Genomic DNA, 25,855 nt, shown 5'->3' with positions numbered 1-25,855 from the left:
GGAAATATACTTTGGTTTGCACTGTATGGCAAATAAAAGTAGTTTAGAAATCCTTTACATAAGAACGATGAAAGTCCTTTTAAGCATGGAGTTTACTATCTGACAGGTAGATGTTTGTGGAGGTTTATACATCAGCATAGATAACATGGTAATGTAGAACACAAAAGCTGACCTTAAGGTTTTGTTTTTTGTTTGTTTTCTAAGAAAATGACCAAACAGAATGGCAGATAGGACCACACTAACGTAGCTTTCAACCTATCTAAAGTCTATGTCATTTTAATATCTATAAGACATCTGGCTGAGTATAAATTTTGGATACTATTCGGGTTCTTGATGAACCAGCCACACAATTTAATAGGCATATTCATTTGTGTTTTCAAAAAAAAAGGTTTAGATTGAAGGACTGGATTGTCACTGTATTTCGGATACAGTCCACAAGACACAGTCCACAAGACAGTCCACAAGACATCTCTGAAAAATAAAATAAATGATGTAATGCAGTGAGACAATCAGTATCTATTATGTGATTATGGAATGAAACTGTTTTCAAGAACAAATCAGAACGTTTTGAAAAATATATTAGAGACACAAACTTTTATGAAATAAAACGTAGAGAATTAGATCCACTGATAGTACTGTCACATATACCAGCTGGGAGAATATTTTTGCCAACTTTGGAATATGCTAAAAAATAAAGAGCTCTAACTTTAGAAAAAGAAATTTCAAATGTTTGAATTTAGTGTTCATTCTGGGTAGAGCAAATACATGAGCTTTATTCTATCAGGGAGTTTAGAAAATTCATCACATGATCTTCTGCTTCTAACAGAATGGCAGATTTGGTTGAGGAAATTCACAACAGAATGTACTTTTAAGGAAGAGGAAAAATCTGAAACGTAAAGGAACTGGTGAGAAATAAAATAGAAAATGTATGTGAACCTAAATAAATATCATATAAGTGTAGACAAAAGAGCTAAAATTCAAAACAACAATGGCATGTATGCTAGGTGGGGCATGATTAGAGTTAACAGAGAAAGAAGAAGGAGTGTCTTAAGAGTCATGTATTATTCTGAAAAAAAGGTCAATAAATTGTTCAATATTATAATTTTTCATAAATTTCAAGGATAAAGCTAAAAGAAGTATAGGGTGTACGTTTCTAAAACAGTAAAGACAGAAGTAAAAACAGTAATATGAATAATAGGACAATTAGGAAAGAAATAACATAAGTGATAAGGTTTGGCTGTGTGTCCCTACCCAAATCTCATCTTGAATTGTACTCCCATAATTCCCATGTGTGGTGGGAGGGACCCAGTGGGAGATAACTTGAAACATGAGGGCAGTTTCCCCCATACTGTTCTCATGGTAGTGAATAAGTCTCACAAGATCTGATGGGTTCGTCAGGGGTTTCCACTTTTGCATCTTCCTCATTTTTCTCTTGCTGCCACCATGTAAGAAGTGCCTTTCAGTTCGTGCCATGATTCTGAAACCTCCTTGGCCATGTGAAACTATTAGTCCAATTAAACCTCTTTTTCTTCCCAGTCTCAGGTATGTCTTTATCAGCAGCGTGAAAACAGAATAGTACAATAAGTAAATATGAATGGCTTAGAAAACAGTAAAAATGAATGGATTATAAATAAATCAGAAAAAGATTAGAACTTAATTACAAGTTAGAAATATAATTAAAAAACATTTACAATAGGCAATAATAAAAAAAAACTATTAATTATCCAGATAAGTAGAGCTTATATAAAAACATACAAAAAATGATATTAAAGACATTCTAAGTACATTGATACATGTCCTACATTTATGGAAAGGAAGACATAAAGTCATAAATAATTAAATTATCCCATAGAATGTTTAAATTCTAGCTAATTCTATCAGAATTCCAGCTGGTGTTATATGGAGATTGAAAATCTTTTTTAAAATTTATGTGAAAGCACAAAGCCCAAAGAGCTAAGGCTTTCTCAAAGAAGAGAATACTGTGAGGAACTTATCCTATAAGTTATTGCAACATTATTAAGTTATAATAACTAAGACAGTGTATATTGGTCCAGGCCGGGATGATACATTAAAATATTCTAATGATTTTTGTGAGTTCAATATTTAGCAATCAGAATGAACTTTTGGCCAGTCAGAACAAAGGTCTAACAAATCAGGACAAATAAAAGTAGACATGCTGTGCCGATGTATATTACTGAAATAGAAGCTCTGGAGAAAAAGATAAAGAAATTGAACAAGAGAATGAAATGGAGAACCCAGAAAGAGACCCAACTTCATGTGGAAATACATATGGAAGAAGTGCCATGTTAGGAAGAAAGAAAAGCTATTTGATTAGGCTGAGATGAGTATTTTTATATTTAAAAAATACATGAAATTTAATTCCCACTGATTAAATACTTAAAATGAGAGAAATACCTTAAATATCTTAATAAATAGTATTTAGTAAACTTTCTGTCATTAAGATAGATAAGACCATAAAACCAAAAGATTAATAGTTGACTATATTGAAATTAACAATTAACATTCATCAAATTACAGCATCAAAAAGTCAAAAGGCAAGTAACAAACCTGGAGAACTTATTTTCAAAATATAAAACTAATAAAGGGCCAGGCGCTGTGGCTCATACCTATAATTCCAGCACTTTGGGAGGCTGAGGCAGGTGAATCACCTGAGGTCAGGAGTTTGAGACCTGCGTGGCCAACATGGTGAAACCTCGTCTCTACTAAAAAGACAAAAATTAGCAGGATGTGGTGGCACACACCTGTAATCCCAGCTACTTGGGAGGTTGAGGCAGGAGAACTGCTTGAACCTGGAGGTAGAGGTTGCAGTGAGCCAAAAATCATGCCACTGCACTCTAGCCTGGGTGACAGTGTGAGACTCCGTCTCAAAACAAAACAAAACACTGAACAAAGAATTAGTATTCAGGAAAGTCTCTATGAGCTAACTCTGGCAGGGGAGGCTGCCCGATGTAAAAAAACATTGTAGAAATGGCTACAAATCAATAAGAAAAAAAGTAATTGTGTAGGAAAATTTAGCCGGGCCTGGTGGCACGTGCCTGTAATTCCAGCAACTCAGGAGGCTGAGGCAAGAGAATTGCTTGAACCTGGAAGGCAGAGGTTGCAGTGATTGTGCCATTGCACTCCAGTCTGGGAGACAGAGCAAGACTCCGTCTCAAAAAAAAAAAAAAAAAAAAAAAAGAGAATAACAAGTGATGTAGGGTATAGAGGTATATGAAAACTCTTATACCCTGCTGGAGAAAAAGTTAATTGATACAAACACTTTGGAAAAAATTTAACATTATTATGGAAGTTTGAATATTTGAATTTTTTTTAAATTCAGAAATTCTACTCCTTGCCATACACCGTAAGGGACTGATGCCACTAAACCTATACAAGAATGCTCACAGTAGCATTATTTACAATAGCAACAAACCAGAAACATCCTAATTGCCTATTGGCAGGATAATGAATAAATTATTGTATAGGTACACAATGGAATATTATACAAATAAGGACTACAATAAATTATATACGAACATAATTTTGCACTAAAAAAGCAAGTGGTTTTTTTTTTTTTATTGTTTTTTTTAGACAGAGTCTGACTCTCTCGCCCACACTGTAGTGGAGTGACTCCATGTTGGCTCACTGCAGCGTCTGCCTCCCAGGTTCAAGTTCAAGCAATTCTTCTGCCTCACCCTCCTGAGTAGCTGGAACTGCAGGTGCCTGCCACCACAACCGACTAATTTTTATATATTTTTTTAGTAGAGATTGGGTTCACCATGTTGGCCAGGCTGGTCTTGAACTCCAGACCTCAAGTGATCTGCCCGCCTAGGTCTTCCAAAATAAAAGAGCAAGGTTTTAAGGAGATTCCACATATATAAATAAAAATCAGGAACAAACAATATCAAACAGCATATTTTTGGAAATACATATATATGTGATATGACTTCATGGAGAATAAGGTCGGGCGCAGTGGCTCACGCTTGTAATCCCAGCACTTTGGGAGAACGAGGTGGGCAGATCACGAGGTCAGGAGATAGAGACTATCCTGGCTAACACGGTGAAATCCCGTCTTTACTAAAAATAAAAAAAAATTAGCCAGGAGTGGTGGCAGGCACCTGTAGTCTCAGCTACTCGGGAGGCTGAGGTAGGAGAACGGCATGAACCCAGGAGGCAGAGCTTGCAGTAAGCCGAGATGGCAGGGTGACAGAGGGAGACTCCGTCAAAAAAAAAAAAAAAAAAAAAAAAAAAAGACTTCATGGAGAATAAAACAAGAGATTAATGTATTTTGAATATCGTCTGTCTCAGTTGGTGGAGGAATGAGATGAACTAGGAGAGGAACACATAGTTATATGCAAGGTACTGGTTATGCTCTAGGTCTGAAACTGGTTGGAGGGATTATAAACACCCACTTTATTTTAAGCTTTTAAAAAATGGTATACATTTATGGGCTGTAAGTGTAACGTTGTTACATGGTTATATTGTGTAGTGGTGAATTCAGGATTTTAGTGTATCTATTACAGGAAGAATGTAAAATGTACTGATTACGCAATTCTTCGTCTTCCACCCTCCTCCCATTGCACATCCTTTCTAATCTCCATTGTCTATCATTCCACACTCTATGTTTGTGGGTACACATTATTTAACTCCCACTTATGAGTGAGAAAATATGTGACATTTGCCTTTCTGTGTCTGAGTTGTTTCATTTAATACAATCCAGTTCCATCCATATTTCTGAAAAAAACATGTCTTCATTCTTTTTATGGCTTTTTATAGTACTCAATTATGTCTACACAACACATTTTAAAGCCAGTCATCCCATGATGGACACAGGTTGATTCCATCTCTTTGCTATTGTGAATAGTGCTGTGAAAAACATAAGAGTACAGGTTTCCCTTTAATATAATACTTTTTTAGGGGGGGGATAGACATCCACTAGTGGGATTGCTTTACATATATGTTACATATATTCTTTTGTTACTTCAGATGTTTTATACTTTTAAAATATATAGAAAAAGAGAATATACAGGAAATTACCAATTGAAATACATATACAGAAAAATAAAAAAGTATAGTGATATTTATTAATTGAGATCCCACTAATTCACCATTTATAAAAACACAACCGTAAGCAGACTACAATTCACATGCTAGGTTATGAAACAGTGTGTTCAACTACGACACATGTTTAGTGCATAGGGGTAGAGTTATTTTAACAATGAACTCTTAGGGACGTTGACATATTTGACTCCATGTTTAGCAATGCTGTGAACTTAGAAGAATTGTTAAAGGAAGCCTAGCAAGTAGGTCAAATGTATGTGTAGGTGAAAGTGTGATAGTGACCTCAGGTATTAAGACAGCAGCTTGAAAATTGCAAGAACCTAAACATGAAGTAGGTAAATGGATTATGAGAAGGGACTTTTAAAAGAATGAGGAAGAGCCTTTTTGGTTTGTACTTTTCCCCCTTAACACATCAGGAAGAGAAGGTACAAAATGATATCTATGGTTAATGACAATATGTTGTATTCTTGAAAACTGCTAGGAGAGTGGATGTTAATTGTTCTCACCACAAAACTAATAACTAAATGAGGTAATGCATGATATTAGCTAGATTTAGTTATTCCACAATGTACATATACTCCAAAACATCATGTTATACATGATAAACACATATAATTTTATCTGTTGATTTAAAAATTACATTAAATTAAAAAGAAGTTAGAGAAGTAAAGAAAGATGTGTCTACTTAACACCATCTGTCAGGATGGATCCAAAGTGAAGGAATAGGAACCAGTTGCTCCCACTGTCAAAGAAACTGTTATGCATAGAACCAAAAGGAATGAAATGTGATTTCCTATGTCAAAGGAAACATGTATGATCATGGGGCAATCAGTGCAGAACTCACATTGACAAGACCTATATGATCAGGTAGCTTTTCATATGAAAAATATGCCATAAAGATCAACAATGACTATCCCTAGATACTAAAAGCTTCTTTCTTAATGTAAAATTTAGAACTGAGTTATTTTACTTGCCCAGCAAGAGTTCTATAAGGGCTTTTATTTTGACTTTGTAGTATGCATAACTGAGTAATTTTAGCAAATACTGTTTAATTTAAAGACATAGAAATTGATAGATTTTTCTAAAAGCTAGTAATACTCCTGTCTTCATTGTGTACTTTGTAGGCAGATGTTCCCGCCAGTTATAGTCTTGTCTCAGGAAACAGTGATTGATACATTGGAAAACAGCTGTGACAACAGCCTAGAGTATGGCATGTGAAATTGAATTGCCTCTGTAATTTTCCTTTGTTATTCATTTATTATGTGGTTTCCAGGAGATGGTAGGGTAGAAAAACGAACAATTTCTATTAGCCAATGATAAATAAAAATTAAAATTGAGTCTATTTCAAACAGTCAGAATTAAAGTATCTTCAAGGTTTAAGTTAATATAAAAATGACCAAACATATTGAGCCTTAATATAAATATAAAATAAACAATATAAATATTTCTCTTTATTTTTATTTATTTATTAATTTTTTTGAGACAATGTCTCGCTTTGTCACCCAGGCTAGAGTGCAGTGGCGCAATCTCTGCTCACTGCAACCTCTGCCTCCCAGGTTCAAGCGATTCTCATGCTTCAGCCTCATGAGTAGCTGGAATTACAAGCACACGCTACTACGCTCAGCTAAGTTTTTGTATTATTAGTAGAAATGGGGTTTCACCATGTTAGCCAGGCTAGTCTCGAACTCCTGACCCTCATGTGATCCACCCGCCTCGGCCTCCCACTGTTCCGAGATTACAGGCGTGTGCCACTGAGTCCAGAGAACTATGAAAATATTTGTATTTCACTCAAACCATGTATATCTGAAGCACAAGCATATTTGTAAAAACATGTTTCTTTTTCACAAGAAAAGAAAGTTAAGTATCAAATTTAGTACATTTTGACTTCACATTACAAATGAAAAGAAAAAAATCATGTAAAAACATGAGTTTTAGGAAGGCCTTTCCCATTTTTGTTAAATGTTATTAGCTTGAAAATACTAGAAAAATAAAAACTTTATTTTTTAGCCAATCATTCATTTTAATCAAAGCAAACATATAAAACAAAACCTCATAATGAGAAGGAACATCAGAAGTCATCAGAGCAGCTACTCTCTTTTGGGCAGGCAACTGTATTAGTTTCCTAGAGATGCCGTAACAAATTATCACAAACTAGGGGGCTTAACACAACAGCAAATACTCTGTCACAGTCCTGGAGGCTAGAAGTACAAAATCAAGTTGTCAGTGGGGCCACATGCCTTCTGAAGCCTCCAGAGAAGAATTCTTCCTTATCTCTTCCTAGCTTCTGTGGTTGACAGCAACTCTTGGCATTCCTTGGCTTATGACTGCATCGCTCTTACTTGCTGCCTCTGTCTTCACATGCTCTTCCCTGTGTGAGTCTCTGTATCTTTTCATGGCATACTTATAAGGACACCAGACATTGGATTTAGGTTCCTACTTCAATATGATGTCATCTTAATTACAAGGTCAAAGACCCTATTTCCAAAATAAGGCCATCCTCTGAGGTTGTGTGGACATGAAGTTATGGAGGATATTATTTAACCCAGTACAGAAACTTGAGCTGTTGTAGTTTATTTATTCACTTAAAACTCTGTATGTATCTCTTAGTTATGGCAAGTGCCATGCTGAGCACAATGATATGTAAAATCCTATATGACTCTGCCATCATGAAGATTGTAGTCAATCAGAATTTTTTTCTGAAATGTGGTTGCAAGGTGGTATGATAGAAAATGCACTGGTTGGCCGAGCGCTGTGGCTCATGCCTGTAATCCCAGCACTTTGGGAGGCCAAGGTGGGTGGATCATGAGATCAGGAGTTCAAGACCAGCCTGACCAACATGGTGAAACCCTGCCTCTACTAAAAATACAAACATTAGACAGGTATGGTGGCAGGCGCCTGTCATCTCAGCTACTCAGGAGGCTGAGGCAGGAGAATTGCTTAAACCTGGGAGGCGGAGCGTGCAGTGAGCCGAGATCGCGCCATTGCACTCCAGCCTGGGCGACAGAGGGAGACTGTGTCTCAAAAAAAAAAAAAAGAAAGAAAAAGAAAAAAGAAAACACACTGGTTTGGCAGTTGGAATGCCTAATTTATAGATCAGACCCAATACTGATGAGTTCTGGGATATGAGGTAGGCCAAATAACTGCTTTGTAATTTTTAAGATATTATGGATGAAAAATGTGGCCCCAAACTACAGCCATTTCTGACCTATATGCATTTGTACCCAGATTTTGCTGTTTGCCCTTTTAGAGTCCATGGTACCCAGGTATCTTTTGGAGTCCTCAAAGCAATATATCAATTTTGCTCCATGCCCGTATCTATGAAACTGCCTGTTGAGTCCTATCTTTGCTTTCATCACTCCTTGGGGTCAGCGTTACTCAGATAATGGTCTACCACTCTTTACAGACAATCATTGCACCCCTGCTGTGTCCCATCTCACCTGTGGCTCCATGGGCATGGTATACTTTACTGCTGACCTCTCAAAGAAATGTGGCAACCTGTACTGGAGTTGAGAATAGCTTTCTCTCCTTCGAGGCATATTCTATTAAAGAGATCTGAAAGTCACATCTCTTTCTCCCACATTGTGTTTTCTAGAAAGAGCTTTTGTTTTTACTCGCTAACCATTTATGTCCCCTAGGTACAAGACAAGTGTCCAGGGAACTGAGGTTGGCAGATTCATTTAATAAATATCATTAATTATTTGGGCTGCCAGTTCCTGAGTAATCTACTGTGGTGGTTTTTATCATGGCAAATCAGCCAAGCTAAAACTACTTTTCCCAGAATTCCCTTCCACCCATGGTTCTGGATGAGGGCTGGCCACAGGGAAAATTGTGAGATTTATAGAGAGGAGAAGATCAGCAGCCATTAGCTCCTAAGGTCATTGTAAGGGACCAGGTACCACCATAATTAGCACCCGTTGCCACTGATCTGCTGGCTTATCTCATTGGGATGGTGTGGCAATTTGGCTTCACTAACTTCACTCTAGTCCCTTGCATGACTTGGCCTCACTAGCTTTATTCTAATCCCTATCAGATATTGTTTTGTCTAAAATTTTAATATTTTATTCAGCATAAATTTTTGGATAAATTTTGACTTTGATATGTTGCATTAAAATATTATTTATCTTGATTACTAAATTATTTGGCACTCCATAAATTTTTGCATCAGTGACTGTTGTCTGAAGGACTAGTGTTTCACTCATTTCCTAGCCTTGTATCCAGCTCCTGCCGGATCTCTTCTGGCTTCTCTAAATTCTGGAACAGATGTGCAGCTCTGGGACAAAGAGCACCGTTTCTTCTGAAGGTCTTCCACATGATTGAGGTTGGAGGTGATGAGAGACAGATGTGGGTTAAATATTAACCTTGCAATTCCCGTTTGATATGATGGGTTTCATGTGCTAGTCTGTCCTCGTTCCCTACTTCTCATTGTGCCTTTCATTCCAGTTTGTGGCCCTGCGGTCTTAACAGTGCCTTCAGGCTTACAACCAGAAGCAGAAGCAACAGATTTTCCTAGGCTTCTTCGCCAGATGCCACCATTGTGTCAAGTCTGATCCCTAGAGTAAACTCCATATTCCATGTCTTCATAGAGGCTCCACTTCCCAGCTTGAATCTTAGTTAATGCATCCTCAGAGTGCCTGGTCCCTCTTTCTTCAGATTTTTTTTTCCCTTGGAGGTTCTTTAGTAGTCCCCGAAGATAGAAGTTTTTTGGTCTCACCCCAAAACTTGCCAGAATGTACAGAAGTGTTTGAACTTCAGCAGCAAGTAACGCTTGACTTCTTTGCCAGCAGAATTCTCAGTTTCCTTTTACATAAGGATCTGGCAGATTATCTCTGGCTGTTCACCAAATGTGACCAGACATACCTGGTTTTCCCTTTCTCTGACTGTGCCTCAGACTACCTAATATTTTAGGACCCCTAGAAATATCTTTCCAATTAAGCTATGGCCTCCAAAGCTACTCCAGTTAATATAAAACCCAGGATATGGGCTGCAAAGCTACAGACATTCTTTTCTCTGGGTGAAAGATCGCTGGTATTCCTCAAAAGTCCATGATTTTCTAGATGTACCATCTGTATCAGTTTCCAGGGGTTGCTATAACAAACTGCTGCAAACTAGGTGGCTAAAAACAACAGAAATTCGTTGTCTCATAGTTCTAGGGGCTACAGTTCCAAAGTCAAAGTGTTGGCAAGATCATCTTCCCTCTGAAATTTGTAGAAAAAACATTCTTTGCCTCTTCTTAGCTTCTGGTGGTTTTCTGGCAATCTTAGGCATTTCTTGGCTTGCAGCTGCATAGTTCCAATCTCAGCCTTCACCCTCACATGACATTTTTCCTCTGTGTGTGTGTGTGTGTGTGCGCACGCGCGCATGCGTATGCATGTGTGTGTGTGTCTATGTCTATATGAACATCTTATAAGGTCACCAGTCATATTGGATTATTGGATTAGAGGCCCACCCTACTCTCCAGTATGATCTCATTTATGTTAACTAATTACATCTCCGGTAATCCTATTTCGAAATCAGGTCATATTCTGAGATATTGGGGGCCAGAGCTTTATCATAACCATTTTATTGGAGGGGCGCACTTCAACCACTACACCATCATTGTTAGCCTCCCTACCAACGTCTTTACCTCACCAATGTCTTACAAACGTGGTGCTCGATATTAAACAAAATAATCCAAATGAGATTTGATTACAACAGAATATAGTGAGATTACTACTTTCTTCTGCTACTCACTTCCTTACTTCACTTATCCAACAAATATTTATTGAGCTTCTATTCTATGCTTAACATTCTGCTTGTGCTAGGAATACACTAAAGTGGAAAAGAGACAAGGTCACTGTCTTTACGGAGCTTCCATTCTAATAAGGAGATGCAAACAATAAGCACATAGACTTTTGTTAGAATTTTGATTATCTCAAGTGCTATGAAGAAAAATAGACTAGGGTAACTGAAGGAAAGTGATGGGTGTTATTAGAAAAAGGATTATCTTTGAGAAATTCAGTAAATGGGCTTGGAGGTGGGAGTGTTTATGGGGAGTTTAAAGTACAGAAAGAAGGCCAGGGTGGCTGGAAGGTATGAATGAACAGTGACATGGAAAGCAGACAAAGAGGCGATCATGCCCCAGGAGGCAGAGTTGTGGATGTTATCCTGGATGTGAATTTAGTCAAAGGCTTTTGAGCATCCGAGTCATGTGGTATAACATATTTTGGCTGCTGTATTGAGAAGTGAGTGTTGTAGAACAATAGAGAAGCTGAAACACCTATTTAGGTGCCATTTACAGGAGTAAAGGTGAGAGATAAATGGTAATATGGACCAATGTGAGAGCCAGAGTTGTGATGATGGTCAGACTTAGGATGCAGATTTGGGACAGAGGGTTTCATGATTTGCTGATGGAGTGAAGAGTAAGGGAGGAAAAAATAAGAACTGTAAGATGCTCTAGTACTTAGAAGTTTAGAAGTCAAAGAGAACTCCATAAAGGATATTGAGAGGAAGTGCCCTGTGATGCAGAAGAAAAACAGAGAGCAAAAGGGAGAGAGAGATCCAAATGCCAAAGAAAGTATTTCAGAAGAAGGGAGTAATCAAATGGGCAAACACTACTGATAGGCCAAGTAAGATAAGGACAGAAAATTGACAATTAGAGGTTGTTGGTGAGGCGGCATTGAACGGTCTCAGTGGAATTTCAAAAGAAAATATGAGTTGAGGTAAAATTGTGAATTAAGACAACTCTTATCACACTCACTATTCCAAGCCACATATTATTGAAACACATACCCCCCCCCCCCCCGTTTTATTTCCAAAAGTTAACTCCTTTCAGATTGTTTCACCAGCTCTTTCTGAGGCTTTCCAGATGGTTGATGGTCATGTTCCCAGAGGCAATTTCCTAAATGTTTGGACATTCTACTTCCTTATTGGTTCTCTGCTGACTAGTTATAAATATTAGTTTTAATAAAACTAGCTGAAATACAATATTTTTCAAAATTTATGTGAGTTTGAATAACACCTCAAAAACGAGATTGGATTCCATTTATATTTCCCTCTGTTTTTTCAAGATTACTTCACAGATGGATGTCGTGTGCTTCCTTCGAAAAGTATATGCTGTATGGTCATTTATTTGTTCCTAATGCTAGTAAAAATATATTGGAGTTCCAATTACATTTTATTGTCATGGCTGTATATATATATTCAAGAGTTTTGTGTCAATGCTGAATTTCATTTTCACTCCCGCTAAATTTTGTTTTATAGTTCAGGTTTGTCATTCTAGTCAGTTAAAGCTTTGGATATATCAATAAGCCACATTTCTCTATTTTGTCCCAAATTTTCAGGATAAATTTTTACAAATTCTTTGGTAAATTAAGATGAGGTGTTTCAAAAATTTCCCCTGATTTAGATACCCTAGCCACAGTGAGTCCATGGTGGTGTTCAGTGATAATGCATTATTTTAAAACAGTTTTACAGCCAATCTGTTTAACAGTTCTAGAGTCCTTTTAGGGATCAGCGACTAACACGTTAGCAAGCTAACACTTTTTTAAGTGGTTTCATGAAACATCAGACATGTTAGTTGCTGATCCTTAATAGAACTCCACTTTTTAAGTGCTTTCATGAAAGTTTTGAGCAGATGTCTGGAACTTCTTTATCTTTATATAAATTCAAAAAGTAGCTAATGATTTGTGATTACATCTGCAAATCTTTCCACTACTCTGAAATATGATTTTGGTGGAAGTTCACTTCTCTGTGACTTCACATCATCTGAGCTATGACTTCCTTTTTATAATGTATTCTGGAGCATTTCCAGTTTTACTGTGATTCTTTTTGTAGACAAAAGAAGGAAACAAAACAGGAACTGAGTGGTACTCTTCCTTGTCCATGTACTCAAATTTTAATGTAGGGAATTTTCTTAGATATGCATTCGTTTATGGTCCACTTTGCTCACCACAGCCCTCCCTTCCCCTTCACCCAAGATAAGTGTCATGAGTATAGGAAATTTGCTTCACCCCTTGCTGTATTCTTAGAATCTGGTTCAGTTTCAGCCACCAGTAGTTCAAAAAAATACGTGTTGAAGGAATGGCTACTTTTTGTCGCCTTTTTGTGGTGCTTTTAAAATTTTTATTTTAGCTTTATGTATATCTATCTAATCATAGAGAAATTTGACAGTAAAATCTCCTATTTCCTCTTTGTTGAGAAGAAACCTTGGAACTTTGTACTGTCATTTCTAATAGTTCCATATCAAAATGTTCACGTGAATTTTCTCTGTCGTAGTTGATATATTTTGATTATATTTGATTATAATAATTATGTACATGTGATCATAAAAATTAATTCGTAAGAACAACTTTTAGATGTTAAACATTTAATAGTTTAATCCTAGTTTTACTTAGTATTTCAATATAAAGTACATACTTAAGTACCATTGCAGAAAAGAAGTTTAGCTGTTCATCATGAAAAATATTTAATCAATTCTAATAGAATAATGAAAATATTTTTATTTCAGATTTCTAAAATTTCAGGAGAAACTGATGTTCATATCTATCAACCCCTTTCAAATTTCAGGTGAAACTGGTGTTTCCAATATCTCTCAACCCCTTTCAAATTTCAAATTCTGTGTTTATAAAACTCTGCGTTAATAATCTATAATAACCACTTTCAAAGGGGTTGATATATTATCTATAAATTATTTAAATATTTATATTAAATCTTATTTATATTATGATATAGTACATAATTATTTGTATTATTTGTATATTGTTATTTAAAATTATTTATATTATTTATATAATTCATATATTATGATATAATCAACCCCTTTGAAAGGGATTGTATCTATCAACTCCTTTCAAACTCTGTATTAATAAAACTCTGTGTTTATAATCTATAATAAATATATCTTGCATCAAGACAATATGCACACATACATGTGACTGAAACAAAAGTTTCATATATATCTCTATATATGAAGCTTTTGCTTACATATGAAGTTTTTATATATAGATATACATGTGAAAGATATATCTGTATATGAAGCTTGTTTTTATATATCTATATATATCTATTGTTTATTTAGAGAGAGTGATATATATACCTCTATAGATATCCTTATTAGATGAGGTACATATTCTGTTTTACACTATTTTATTCTATTGATCTAATTCATTAAAAATTAAAAGTGATCATTATAGGCACTCAAACAACACAAATACTGATAATTTTCTTAGAACAGTCTCTACTTAAGAAATCACCATTGTAAGAATTCAATTCAATTTAGCAGTTACTGATTATGCCTGACCAATGTATCCAGTGCTGGGTTAGACATTGATGAGTTTACAAAAATTGGACAAAATGCGATTTTAGCACTTGATAGATACCATGAGCTTTATTTTCCTCATTTTTGTCATCCTGGCTTGGTACATAAAGTCCCTAGAATCTAACTCTAACTTCGTTTTTCCTATTGATATCTTCTAATACTTTACAGTCATAGAACTCTGAACCTTATTATCAGGTATTCCGACATCTCTGAGATGTGTAGCAGTGTTCTTTCGTACAAAAATATCCTTACCCTTTTTTGTATGACAAGTATGTTATAGATACTGAAAATAAGTTGTTATCTGGGAGCCTACTCTACTTGTAGTATTTTGTTGGCCTTTAAGGAGATTACTTTATTCTATATCATGGATTCCCAAATGTTGTTGCACCATAAAGTTTTCACAAGAATGCAATGAAATGAAAAAAAAGGATGACATAACAAGTTTTGGACAGAGGTAAATTCATCCAATTTAAGGGAAAGTTACTTACATTGAGGATATTTTTATTGTCTTGTTTGATTTTTAAATTATTATTTTTAAAAACTGGTAAGTGGTATAAAGTGTCTTTTTCTCAACTTTTGTTTTGGATTCAGAGAGTGCATGTGCAAGTTTGTTACATGGGTATATTGAGTGATGCTGAAATTTGGGGTTCAGATGATTCCATCATCCAGGTAATGAGCATAGTACCCAATAGGTACCTTTTCAGGCCATGCTCCCGTCCTTCCTCTCTCTAGTAGTCCCCAAGGTCTGTAGCTCCCATCCTTCCATTTGTGTGTATTTAATTTCAGCTCCCATCTATAAGTGAAAATATGTGGCATTTGGTTTTTTGTTCATGTGTTAATTTATTTGCTTAGGATAACAGCCTCTAGCTCCATCCATGTGACTAAAAAGGACATGATTTTTTTCATTTTTATGGCTGCATGGTGTTCCATGGTGCATATGTTTCACATTTTCTTTATCCAGTCCGTCATTGATGGGCACCTAGGTTGATTTCATATCTTTGCTATTGTGAATAGCACTGCGATGAACATATGAGTACATGTGTCTTTTTGGTAGAATGATTTATATTCCTTTGGGTCTATACAAAGCAATGGGATTGCTGAGTTGAAAGGTAGTTCTGTTTTAAGTTCCTTGAAAAATCTCCAACTGCTTTCCACAGTGACTGAACCAATTTTCATTCCCACCAATAGTGTATAAGCATTCCCTTTTCTCTGCAGCCTTGCCAGCATCTGTTATTTTTCAACTTTTTAATGATCACCATTCTGACCGGTGTGAGATGGTATCTTGCTGTGGTTTCAATTTTCATTTCCCTGAGGATTAGTGATGAGGAGTATTTTTTCATATGTTTCTTGGTCATTGTGTATCATATAAAGTGTCTTTAATAAGCAAAAACATACCAAAAGCATTTAAAAAAAAACAATAAAGATCAGTCACTTTCAATTGACTTTACATTTTGAGGGTGGGATGGCTGTGGATATGATTGCTCCATTTATACAGAGTAACATAAAAATCCTGAAATGTAGAAGTTTGCCTTTCTGTCAAAAGTCCCCAGTCTCCCATCTTTGACATGAGGTTCTCTCAGTATGGGCTTTATGTGCTTACTTTGCTCACTAGGATTTAGTTTCAATCTAAACTAGAACCCTAATATGTAGAGGGTCTTTGGTCAAAGTTCTCTGAGGATTGTCATTTTGAGTTTTAATTCTGATATTCATTTCAGATGCTTATTTCATCACTTCTTCTCAGACAACTTTTTGTGAGCCAGGTATTCAGTAGTTCGTTGATTTGGGAATATTTTCAATGATTTGGACATTTTGTCCAAAGGAAACTTGAGTGGCACTGGACAAACCCAACAGTGTTTTTCCCGTTTCATCCATTTCTTTACATGTGGAAAAGGGAGAAAGAATAGCGTTTATCTAAGTCCTATCCTTGTTGTATAGGTTTTATTTTCTTTACTTACACTCAGACAGCTAAAATGTGCTTATTTTTATGTAAATTATTTATTTATTTATTTCATTTTGGGGTAGCAATTGGGTCTCACCATTAGCCCTGGCTGGTCCTGAAATCCTGGGCTCAGGTGATGCTCCCACCTGAGCCTCCAATAGTGCTGGGATTACAAGCATGAGCCACCACACCTAGCCTATTTTTATAATCACTATCTTAGAATTGATATATTATTACTAACTTAAAAATACAGGTATGTCTAAGTTGAATTAATATGGAGGAAAAAAACCCTACAAGGATGCATAAGAAACTTCAGAGACAGTAAATGTGAGGAAGAGGAGTGGGAACCAGCAGATGGAGAACAAAGCTGAGAGGGATACCTTTTGCCGTATACTTTTATGTGCATTTTTTGTTTTAAGAACCATGTGAGATTATTACATATTCGAAAGTAAAAACAGTCAAGGCACGGTGGCTCACGCCTGAAATCCCAACACTTTTGGAGGCCAAGGTGGGCAGATCACTTGAGGCCAGGAATTTGAGACCAGTCTGGCCACCAACATGATGAAAACCCATCTCTACAAAAAAAAAAAAAAAAAAAGAAAGCTGTGTGTGGTGGCATGAGCCTGTATTCCCAGCTACTTGGGAGGCTGAGGCAGGAGAATCACTTGAACCCAGAAGGTGGAGGTTACAGTGAGCCGAGATTATGCCGCTGCACTCCAGCCTGGGCAACAGAGAGACTCCCTCTCAAAAACGAAAAAAGAAAGAAAAGAAAAAGAAAACAGAAGTAAAAAGAACAAACAAATAAATGTAATAGTTTAAAATATCTTTGTCTAAGCTCTTAAAATGTCATAATAAAAGAATTAGATTAGGAGTATTGAGGAATTTAGAGTCTAAACAGTTGATATAGGTTAACATTGGGGGTATATCAGACCAGAGTTCTGACCCAAATAATAATAAGCATTAACTCCAAAGAAGTGGCCAACCCTGAGACCTCTAACAAAGCTGTGCCAGCAGACACAGCAATAGGCAACAAAGCTGAAACCAAAGCTCAGGTTCTGGCCGGAGCCACTCTAGAGGTGGTTTGGATCCACTTAGTAAACCAAGAGCAGACCCACAAGAAGCCATCCAAGAGTCAGCAGTCATGGCCATGCATCCTGCTCACAGAGCCAATTGCTTTTAAGATTGATTTATAAGATTTAAAGGGGTTTGGATCATAATCCCAACAGAGACAATCCCATCCATAATCCTGAATGTTGAAATCCCGGAAAGATCAAAATCCCCAATGTGTAAAATTCCAAAAATCACAGTTCCAAAAGGTTAAAATACCAAATGTTGAAATCTTTAAAGCTGAATTCTGGGGAAGGGATTAGTGTGTTTTTGATTGTATACAGTCAAGTTGCATCTTATTAGGCAGAACTATTACCTTGTTATCATCTTTATTTTGGAAATTAAGTATGGTTTAAAGAGATGCATCTGGATGCCAAATTGACAAGGGGTGGACTTGTGGAGTTAATTCTAAGTGTCCATTTGACAATATTAGGGAACACCTAGGAAACCTGTAAAGCATTATTTTGGGTGTGTCTTTGAGAGTGTTTGCAGAGGAGATTAGTAATTAGGTCTGAATAAAGTGGGCGGGAAAGATCTGCCTGCAGCATAGTCAGGCACCATCCAACTGGCCAAGGACCTGAAGAGAGCAAATACAAAAGGCGAACTTGTCTCTCTGTGAGCTGGGACAGACTTTTTTCCTGCCACTTTGGACAGAAATTTGATTCCACAAAAGTGCATTGTCACAACATTGACTTTGTGTGTAAGCCTTGTGTATATACATCAAAACATTGAAACTTCCTCAACAAATGAGATGTCTTTTTTGTACATGCGCATTTGTGAAAGATAAAATTTCTTGGCTTCTAGGGTGGCTGCATATATGGCGGTGGCCTTTATGGTTTTAGATCCATCTTGTGAAAAGACGTGGGTTGTCTCTTAGCATATTTCAGAGAATTGCATTATCGAGCTGGGTATATACAATTACCAACCATAATGACATGCATTTATATATTTTGCTTTTTCACCTATTTCTTTATGAATATGAATATGGTTTGTCTGCTTATAACTTTATGCCTGTGCTACTATTATACCTGAGCTTTTATGTTTGCAAAAATATACACTATTGTTTACCTATTTTATCATGTAAAGTGGCCTATGAAGTGTTCTGTCATGCTTTCACATGTTTCTCAAATAAATATTTTTTAAAAATGTAAATAAATACCTTTCAAATTATTTTTATAATTATATTTTTAGGATATTGATATTTCAGAATTTCCACAATTGAGATTATGGCTTTCAGGATTGTCTTTTGGGATTACGATCAGCTCCTGATTTAAAGATTCTTTTGATGGCAGGACACAACACATTGATATTCCAAACCAAAGAAAGCTGCCAGGCAGGGCCCACAGAGAGCTGCATCCAGGAACAGGGTAATAGCAAGCCGTAGCCATAGGGGGCAGCTTCCATATGTCAAGTGGCATGAGGTTAGCTAGGTTTTGCAGGTTCCCGGTGGATCAGGTAATTTGAATGATTTCACAAGGCTCCAGGGCAGAGGGATTGTCTCTAGTTTCCTGGTATCTATAGCTGGGGCAATTAGGGCAGGTGTAAAGTGGCCCAGAGTGTGATCACCCATAAAGAAGTTGTTGGAATATAGACTTACCTGCTCAAGAAGGGGAACTGACCCACCTCTAGTAAAGGCCTCCAAACTGGGTCAAGAAAACATTAAAAAAAAAAAAAGAAAGAAACTTTATTATACTTTTAAAAAGACACATTCCTAAACCCCTCTCCAAACCTCCTGAATAGACTTTCTTGGTCATGAGGCTTGGGAATCTGCAGGTTTAACATTTTCTCCAGGTGAATTGAATTTATAGTAAGTTTACAGAGAGCTCAGGTTGGGCTCTGGAGTTAACCTGTCTGGGTTAGTGGCTAGATCTGCCAGCTGTAGCCCCTAAGCCCTTCACTTCTTTAGTTCCCAGATTTCTCACTGTAAAATTGGATAGAATAATAGCGCCTACATCCTAAGGTTGTATGAACATTAAATGAAATAACATATGAAGTATTTAGAGTGCTTGCTACATCTAAGTGCTTGTGTTAAGCTTAAAGAACTTTAAAATGTATTTGAAAAACTAGAACTAGGCCAGGCGTGGTGGCTGATGCCTGTAATCCCAGCACTTTGGGAGGCCGACGCAGGTGAAATCGCATGAGGTCAGGAATTCGAGGCCAGCCTGGCCAACATGGTGAAACTCTGTCTCTAATAAAAATACAAAAATTAGCCGGGCATGGTGGTGCATGCCTGTAGTCCCTGCTACCCAGGAGGCTGAGGCAGAATTGCCTGGGCCCAGGAGATGGAGGTTGCAATGAACTGAGATCATGCCACTCCAGCCTGGGAGATGGAGCTAGACTCAGTCTCAAAAGAAAAACTAGAATGATGAAAATTCAATATCTTAGAACACTTCCTTTAAAAGGATTGTGCTAGTTGCATCTCATTTAAGGAAATAGTAATGCAGAATCCAATCAAGTATATTTCTCAATAATTTTTAATATTAGGAGTCACTAAGGGTAGCCATGAGAAAATTCTGTTTTCCATCTAGTCCATCTTCATTTGAAATGAGCCACCTTTATTTTTTTTTTTTTGCAGCATTTGTATCTTTCTGAAGTCTTTAAAATTTTGTTGATAGTACATGTTTCGTAGCCAAAAACAAATAATAATAATAATAATAATAATAATAATAATAATGAAGCAACAAAGAAAGAGAGAAAGAAAAAGGAACACTTTCTTAAAACCCTTTAATCTTCATTCCATCATTCCATTAGGAGAGAATTGATTACTACTAGTTGCAACGTTAGAAGCTGATGAAACCTTATTAGCATTTCCAAGATCTGTTTTGTCCTTTCACCAGTTAGACACATGAAAGCAAAATTGGCTGTAATATGGTGTTAGTGGTCTGCAAGAAAACATGAAATGTCTTTTTTCAGTTTACAAGAAAATTGTATTCCATTCTCAAAAGATAACACTTCCATGACCATTAAAAGGGAAATAATATTTTTAAAAATTAATTTAAAAAAATTTCCAGCTTTATGGAATGAAATGCATATTGACAAAATGGTATATTTTAAGGTGTACTACATGATGTTTTGATATCATCTCCCATTGTCAGTTGTTGGGTGTGGTGAGAACATCAAGATCTACTCTCTTAACAAAAAATTAATTTAAAAAAATTAAGATTTATACCTCTTTTCTGTGAGCAAAGGATTTCACAGGCTTCTATCTGTTTTATTACTTCTAACTTACACTTTGAGTTTACTAGAATGTGATTGTTCATACAAAAAGAGTTTTATGCACTAATTTTATAAAACTCTCACTGAATAAAATATATGGAATGCTACATTTCTTCCTATCTAATTGGTTAAATGATAAAGGATTTTTAAAATAAGAATCAATTTAGACCTTCTATTAAAATCAGGAAAGTGTCTATTCACTTATCCTACTCATTGAAATTATAAAAATAAGTAATATTTGCTTTGTTAAATCTTCACTAACTTCAGATTGTTGATTAAAGTCGAAAGAAACTCTTAACTTTTAATGAGACCATCTTTATTTTCTTGTTGGCCACAGTTTACAAAACTTAAATTTTATAGACTCCGTACTTTTAAAGGATTTTTTTAATACACTTTAAGTTCTGGGATACATGTGCAGAACGTGCAGGTTTGTTACATATGTATTCATGTGCCATGGTGGTTTGCTGTACCCATCAATCCATCATCTACATTAGGTATTTCTCCTAATGCTATCCCTCTCCTTCCCTCCCACCCCTTGACAGGCTCCAGTGTGTGATGTTCCCATTCCTGCCCCCATATGTTCTCTTTGTTCAACTCCCACTTATAATTGAGAACATGGGGTGTTTGTTTTTCTGTTCCTGTGTTAGTTTGCTGAGAATGATGGTTTCCAGCTCCATCCATGTGCCTGCAAAGGACATGAACTCATTCTGTTGCACGGCTGCATAGTGTTCCATACTGTATATGTGCCACATTTTCTTCATCCATTCTAACATTGATGGGCATTTGGGTTGGTTCAGTCTTTGCTTTTGTGAATAGTGCTGCAATAAACATACGTGTGCATGTGTCTTTATAACAGCATGATTTATAATCCTTTGGGTATATACCCAGTAATGGGATTGCTGGGTCAAATGGTATTTCTAGTTCTAAATCCTTGAGGAATCGCCTCACTGTCTTCCACAATGGTTGAACTAATTTACACTCCCAACAACCATGTAAAAGCATTCCTATTTCTCCACATCCTCTCCAGCATCCGTTGTTTCCTTTTTATCGATCGCCATTCTAACTAGGGGGAGATGGTATTTCATTGTGATTTTGATTCGCATTTCTCTAATGACCAGTGATGATGAGCTTTTTTTCATGTTTTTTGGCCACATAAATGTCTTCTTTTGAGAAGTGTCTGTTCATATCTTTCACCCACTTTTTGATGGTGTTGTTTGTGTTTTTTTCTCGTAAATTTGTTTGAATTTCCTGTAGATTCCGGGTATTAGCCCTTTTTCAGATGGATAGATTGCAAAAAATTTCTCCCATTTTGTAGGTTGCCTGTTCACTCTGATGATAGTTTCTTTTGCTGTGCAGAAGTTCTTTAGTTTAATTAGATCCCATTTGTCAATTTTGGTTTTTGTTACCTTTGCTTTTGGTGTTTTAGTCATGAAGTCTTTGCCCATGTCTATGTCCTCAATGGTATTGCCTAGGTTTTCTTCTAGGTTTCTATGATTTAGGTCTTACATTTAAATATTTAATCCATCTTGAGTTAATTTTTTATAAAGTGTAAGGAAGAGGTCCAGTGTCAGTTTTCTGCATATGGTTCGCCAGTTTTCCCAATGCCATTTATTAAATAGGAAATCCTTTCCCTATTTCTTGTTTTGCCAGGTTTGTCAAATGTCAGATGTTTGTAGATGTGTGGTTGTTACTTCTGAGGCCTCTGTTCTGGTCCACTGATCTATATATCTGTTTTGGTACCAGGACCATGCTGCTTTGGTTCTGTAGCCTTGTAGTATAGTTTGAAGTCAGGTAGAGCAATGCCTCCAGCTTTGTTCTTTTTGCTTAGGATTCTCTTGGCTATATGGGCTCTTTTTTAGTTCCATATGAAATTTAAAGTAGTTTTTTCTAGTTCTGTGAAGAAAGTCAATGGCAGCTTGATGGGAATAGCATTGAATCTATAAATTACTTTGGGCAGTATGGCCATTTTCACGATATTGATTTTTCCTATCCATGAGCATGGAATGTTTTTCCATTCATTTGTGTCCTCTCTTATTTCCTCGAGCAGTGGTTTGTAGTTCTCCTTGAAAGAGTCCTTCACATCCCTTGTAAGTTGTATGTAGCAATTGTGAATGGGAGTTCACTCATGATTTGGCTGTTTGTCTGTTATTGGTGTATAGGAATGCTTGTGATTTTTGCACATTGATTTTGTATCCTGAGATTTTGCTGAATTTGCTTATCAGCTTAAGGAGTTTTTGGGCTGAGATGATGGGGTTTTCTAAACATGCAATCATGTCATCTGCAAACAGAGACAATTTGACTTCCTCTCTTCCTATTTGAATACTCTTTATTTCTTTCTCTTGCCTGATTGCCCTGGTCAGAACTTCCAATACTATGTTGAATAGGAGTGGTGAGAGAGGGTATCCTTGTCTTGTGCTGGTTTTCAAAGGGAATGCTTTCAGCTTTTGCCAATTCAGTATGATATTGGCTGTGGATTTGTCATAAATAGCTCTTATTATTTTGAGATATGTTCCATTAATACCTAGTTTATTGAGCGTTGTTGGCATGAAGGGGTGTTGAATTTTGTTGAAGGCCTTTTCTGCATCTATTGAGATAATCATGTGGTTTTTGTCATTGGTTCTGTTTATGTGATGGATTATGTTTATTGATTTGAGTATATTGAACCAGGCTTGCTTCCCAGGGATGAAGATGACTTCATTGTGGTGGATAAGCTTTTTAATGTGCTGCTGGATTTGGTTTGCCAGTATTTTATTGAGGATTTTCACATCGATGTTTATCAGGGATATTGGCCTGAATTTTTTTGTTGTTGTTGTGTTGTGTCTCTGCCAGGTTTTGGTATCTGGATGATGCTTGCCTCATAAAATGAGTTAGGGAGGAGTCTCTCTTTTTCTATTGTTTGGAATAGTTTCAGAAGGAATGGTACCAGTTCCTCTTTGTACCTCTTGTAGAATTCGGCTGTGAATCCATCTGGTCCTGGGCTTCTTTTGGTTGTTAGTCTATAAAGTACTTCTTCAAAATACATGAGTTCATTTCTCATTCCTTCACCCTGGACTGCTCTCAGGGATCAGATTTGCTATTAAAAATAAAACAACAGTTGACTGGGCACTGTGGCTCATGCCACCTAGCATTTTGCAAGGCTTAGGTGGGAAGATCACTTGAGACCAGGAGTTTGAGGCCAGCCTGGACAACATAGCACAACCCCATCTTTACAAAAACCTAAAAAGTAAGCCAGGCATGGCAGTGCATGCCTGTAGTTTTAGCTACTCAGTCAGCTGAGGCAGGAGGATTGCTTGAGCCCAGGAATTCAAGGCTGCAGTGAGCCATGATCACTTCACTGCATTCCAGCCTGGGCAACAGAGTGAAACTGTCTGTCTCAAAAAAAAATCTATGTCTATATCTATATCTATATCTATCTGTCTCTCTCTCTCTCTCTCTCTCTCTCTCTCTCTCTGTAATGCATCCCAAACAACACTTCCTGCTTTTCCAGTAACATGTTCACTGTACATTTTATATTTTCCATCATCCCAAGTGTTTATCCTCAATTCTTACCATCTAATCCCTTTAAGTGTCTACTTATGCATGCCAATAATCACAATAAGCAGAATATCAAAAATATAGCTACCATGGATTGGTGTTCTTGCTGTCTAACAAGGCAACAGCCTGAGTTCTCTTACGTAGCTATTATTTTATTTATTCCGCAGAACATTCCCAGGATAAAAATAACATCACTTTCATCTTTTCACATGAGAGAAGGGTGCAGAATTAGAGACATTAAATAAATTGCCCAGGACCCCAAAACTCTAAATTGGATGACACAAAATTCAAACTCCAGCCGCTTTAACTCCAAAGTCCATTCTCTCAACCATCAGCTAAGTGGTTTACCTCTGTTGAGAAAGCATCCCACTCTCCAGTCACACACCCACGGAAGAGAGGTAACATTCTCTATTTGTTTGTTCTTGCTATGGAAAAACTCTCTTCTTTCCGGCCTTAGTCTGAGTGCACATGACTTAGCACTCTGCAATGGAAATAGAGGGCATGACACATGTAATTTTAAATGTATTAGTACACATTTAAAAACACATTAAAAATAAGAAACACGTGAAATTCTTTTTTAAATAATATATTTTAACCAACCCAATATATTGAAAATATTATCATTTCAGCATGTCACTAGCCCATTTCATGGTCCAAATAGTCACTTGTGGGACAATGCAGGCTTAATGTCTTTAAATTAGACTATCCACGGAATCATTTATTTAAATATAAATATTGTCTTATCACAGATATTAAAAGTCTAAATTATAACATTTAAAATAATAAAAAAATCCATTAGTTTTCATAAAGAATACCTAATGAGTATTCTACTATACAATCCACTAACAAAGATAAGAAATTATCTCTCTAAGTCATTGAGGTACACAATCAGGAGTGGTATTTTGGACTATGAGTTATGAAATCTCATCATGCTCTTCTACTTTTTAAATTCTTATTTTAGATTTGGGGGTGTATGTGCAGGTGTTTTACATGGATACATGTGTATAATGATGAGTTTTGGGCTTCTAGTGTACCTATCACCCAAACAGTGAACACTGTACCCAATAGGTTATTTTTCAAACTTTCCATTCTTCCCCCTTTTAGAGTCCTAGCGTCTATTGTTTCTAACTTTATGCCCATCTGTACCTGTGTTTAGGTCCTGTTTATAAGTGAGAACATTCAGCATTTGATTTTCTGTTTCTAAGTTATTTCACTTAGGATAATGGCCTCCGCCTCCTTCCATATTGCTGAAAAGAACATGGTTTTATTCTTTTATATGGATGCATAGTATTTCATGATGTATATATACCACATTTCTTTATCCATTCTTCTGTTGATAAACATTTAGGCTGATTCCATTACCTTGCTAGTGTGAATAGTGCTGTAATGGATATGCAAGTACAAGTGTCTTTTCGCTATAACGATGCCTTTTACTTTCTTTCAACCCAGTAGTGGTAGTGCTGGCTTGAATGGCAATTCTATTTTTAGTTTTTTGAGGAAGCTCTATACTATTTTCCATAAAAGTTGAACTAATTTACATTCCCACAAACAATGTATAAGCGTTACCTTTTTTTCATATTCACGCCAATATATGTTGTTTTTGACTTCTTAATAATAGCCATTTTGACTGATATAAAATGGTATCTCATTGTGGTTTTAATTTGCATTTCTCTGATGATTAGTGATGTTGAATATTTTTCATG

The sequence above is a fragment of the Macaca nemestrina genome, chromosome 6 (genome assembly GCF_043159975.1).
Source record: "Macaca nemestrina isolate mMacNem1 chromosome 6, mMacNem.hap1, whole genome shotgun sequence".
NCBI lineage: Eukaryota > Metazoa > Chordata > Mammalia > Primates > Cercopithecidae > Macaca > Macaca nemestrina.
The sequence above is the reverse complement of the archived record's forward strand: the minus strand, read 5'-3'. Positions refer to the sequence as shown.